A 4,404-nucleotide genomic window follows, 5' to 3' on the forward strand; every position below is an offset into this window, starting at 1 on the left:
GGTGGAAAATTATTTATTTGGAGAGGACCGCCACCGATACGACAACTTCCGGATTTTCATTGGATGTTATTACAATTTTTATTTTTCCTTTTAGAACAAGAATTTTTTTATTATTACATACATAGGTGAGTCATTTACGTCATCGTATACGTCATCGTCATCATTTAATACGTCAGTAAATAAAATTAAAAGAAAAAAAAATTTTTCTTTTTAAAAATCTTTTACAAAATAACAATAATAACTTATTTACTTTTCTTTTAAAAAAATTAAAATCAGCCGTGTTTTTCCCACATTCTTTGAGTCACGTCATTTTTCACGTGGGGTTTTCTTTTTTAAAAAAAAAAAATGTTCTAGAAAATTCGATTTACTCACAAGTTTAAACAACAAAACGAACGTGCTTTGAACTCATCACATTTTTTTTTATTTTATTTTTCATTACGTTTTCACATGGTTGATTTTCATTTTAACCAATCTTCGAATGTTCAAATGATAATGAGAGAGAGTGAGAAAGAGAAAAAGAGAGAGAGAGAGAGAGAGAGAGGTAAGAAGAGAGATAGAAAGGTCTTTGACGTCGTCATCCCTTTGTTTGACTTACACACATAATTTATATTTAAAAAAAAATTTTCTTTTTTTAATTTTCCACCACCACCACCATCATCATCATTAATATTATTATTATTATTATTATTATTATTATTATTATTATTATTATTATTAATATATGTATTTTTTTTGGAGGGGGAAGGGGAGGGGAGGGAAATTTAAATTTAAAATCAAAAATTAAATCATGGCGAGGAAAGTTTTACGTAAGGAAACTCATTAAATATTTTCAAGTGATTTTAATTATTCAGTTGTTACCACTAGTGGAAATTTGTTTTCTTTAATTATATTAACAAACTTAAAAACGATAATGATAATAATAATAATAACAATACCTTTTCAATACAATAATTAATATATATATATATATATGTATAAACTTATTAATATTGATTAAAACGTTCATTTTTTTATTATTGTCGATTATAATCGATCGATAATTTAAACAACAATTATTGTAATAATGATGATTTTTGTTTATGTTAAAACATATTCAAATTATTATTATTATTATTATTATTATTATTATTACTTAGGGATGAATGAAAATTTGTTTCTTATAGAAAAAGTTGTCGAAAGATATTCGAATGTAAAGAAAAAAAAAATTCTTATTGGAATGTTGACACTTAAATTTAATGAAACGATTTGTGACGTAGGAAGTGTGACGTAATAGTATCGATAAAAAGTTTTTTTTAACGTGAATATTAATTCGTCTTCGAGAGAGAGAGAGAGAGTTGTCGTAAACCTATTCACGACCCCTAAAGGAAAAAAATTTAAAAGTTATCTGACGGGGAGGTTTGGAGCCTAGTTTTCTTGTTCATCATTTTCAAAATTAAACCCCCCCCCCATAATTCGTTTTCCTACGAACAAAAACGACGACGACGACGACCATCACCATCACCACCACCACCGCCGGCACATTTTTTAACGAACAAAAGAATGAATTCCATTGTTTGATTCTTATTATTTAGTTTTTTTTTTTTTTTTTTTTTTAGAAAAAGAATCATAAGTGAATGAATATGGAGTTTAATTTTTTTCTTTTTTCTTCTTTGTTGGCTTTAGAATTAGGCCTCGAGACAAACGTGTTCGTTTAATTTTAGTATTTGAAAACTCTCTCTCTCTCTCTCTTTCTCCCATTCATTCTCCCATTCAATTGTTTTATATATATATATATTTAATAATAATAATTCTTTACAAAATTAAAAATTAACGAATTTATATATAATTATTATTATTGATTCTTTCGTATCTTTTCGAACGTGATTATACCAAAAAAAAAATTAATTAATTATTTATTGTTAATAAAATTGTTCTTTTTGTTTTCAAAAAAATTGTACACATTAAAACGACAAAATTTTTTTTTTTTTTTACCTTGAATTAATAATAATAATAATAATAATAATAATAATAATAATAATAATAATAATAATAATAATAATATATTAAAATATAAATTTTTTTTATTAAAAAAGCCTCAAAACGTTGAGGTTCGAAACCGTGGAAAGTTTTTCTTTCATTTATCCTTTAAAAAAAAAAAAATTTTTTTTTTTTTGTATTAAAAAAAGGAAAGAAAAAAAGGAAAGAAAAAAAAGGAAAGAAAAAAAAGGGAAAATAATGTATTAAAAAAAAAAAAAAAGGTTTTTGTTAATTTTATTTTATTGAAACAAAAGTCGTCGTTTCCGCAATTTCGAGTTTGTAAAATATTTCATAAAGTAAAAAATTATAAAAAAAAAAATTCTTTGTGTGCCTCTCTCTCTCTCTCTCTCTCTTTCGGTTTTTTTTTTCCTTTGTGTCGTACATAAAAGATGACAATTTAATTTAATTTAATTAAAAAAAAAAATTTTTTTTTTTATAGGTTACTTCATAATAAATATTTTTATAAATTATTTCATAAAAAACATCACGAATGGACGTCACCGATAGCCATATCCGCTATTTATTGTCATCCGATCGAACAAATTTTTGCAAATTTATTTCCGGTTTTTTTCGGTTGTTTTATTATAAATGCACACGTGACGACGTATCTCACGTGGTTTTCACTCGCCATTTTATTTACGTTAAGCGAACATTCGGGATATCATTTACCATTTATGACGTCACCGGAAGTTCACGATTTTCATCATTACAGGTGAGTTTAATATAAAAATAAATAAACTTATTCGATCGTATAATAAAAAATAAGAAAAAAGTTTTCGTCGTAAAATTTAAATAAGAAAACTACTTTTCTTACGTTTTTCTTTTTTTTCTGCTTAAAATTTTTCATTTTATGGTTTATTAAAACCTTTTTTTTTTTTATAAAAAAAATACGAAATTCGTATCATTCATTATTTTATATATATATTTAAATTCATTGTTTTTTTTTTTTATTAAATAGTTTTTAAAACTTTTAAAAACTAATCTAAAGAAAAATTCTAGTCAAAAGATTAATAAGAGAGAGAGAGAGAGAGAGAAAAGTTTTACTGGAAAAGCATTATTATCATCATTGTCGTTGCGTTTTATGGTATAAAAAAAAAAACGAAATATTTTTTTTAACGTTTCCTCTTTTTAAAATTTACTATCGAGTATTATTATTATTATTTTAAATTTAATACTCATCGTATCTTTTTTTAGTTAAAAAAAAAACTATAACGGTATAATGTATTTACAAGAATAATAATAATAATAATAACGTTAATAAAAATTTAAATTTGTTTCATTAAAAAAAAAAAAAGAACGAAGAAGGTCAATAAAATTTTTCATACTTCCTTAAAAGATAAACCGTAAGGAAAAAAAAACGAGATGAGAGAGATGAAGAGATAGATGGATAGAGAAATAGAGGGAGATACAGAGAGAGAAAGAGAGAGAGAGAAAATGAGAGATGAAAAATAAAGTTATTTTGTATCACGATAAACTCTCATCAGTAAACTAAACGTAGAGTTAACGTAAATTTTTTCTTTTTTTTTTATAGTTTCAATAATAATTATGGTTTTCTCGGAATAATGGATGGATTTCATAAAACAAACGAACAATATAATAAATCGAAATCTAAGGAAAGACATTTTATTTTAAAAGGATTTAAATCGGCACGTGAAATTATACCAGACGACGAGAAAACTTTTAAAATAAAAAATTAATTTTTTTTTTTTTATTTAAAATTATTAATAAACGACGAATTAATTTTTTACACGCGTGCACGCACTCGCACTCGCACTCACGCACGCACGCACGCATAATTTAATCCTTTCGAATGATTATATTTAATAAAAAAACAAGATTTATCTCGGATTAATAAAAAATATCTTTTACTTATTGATGATAATTTCAATGTGTGATATGAGGTATATACAAGGACGTGCAAGGCCAGTCAGACCTTGTTAAGGTCGGTAGTCAGTCAGTCGGTTTTATAATTTCATTACATTATGTTATTGCGGTGATAAAATTTATTTTTTTTATTATTATTATTAATATTAATATATATTAATATATTTTTCGATAATAGAAAATATAAAGGTAATTATAATTTTTTATATAAACTTACCATTTAACCATTTTTTTTTTTTTAAATTCGTGAAAATAATAAAAAAAAAAAAATAAACAAACAAAAACAAGGAAATAAAACGTCGGCCATATTGAATTAAAATTAATGCTAGAATGTCGTTTTATTAATTAATATTATTATTATTGCGGCGGAGTCGTTTTTAAAAATAAAATTTTTTTTTTGCTTTTTGTAACGATTTTTAAAAAATAAAAATTTTAATCTCAATCGATTCCGGTTTTGTAAAAAAAAAAAAAAAATTGGCGGGGAATTTTTAATGAATGATTCGT

The sequence above is a fragment of the Pediculus humanus genome, genomic scaffold, assembly GCF_000006295.1.
Source record: "Pediculus humanus corporis 1103172107803 genomic scaffold, whole genome shotgun sequence".
Classification (NCBI taxonomy): Eukaryota; Metazoa; Arthropoda; class Insecta; order Psocodea; family Pediculidae; genus Pediculus; species Pediculus humanus.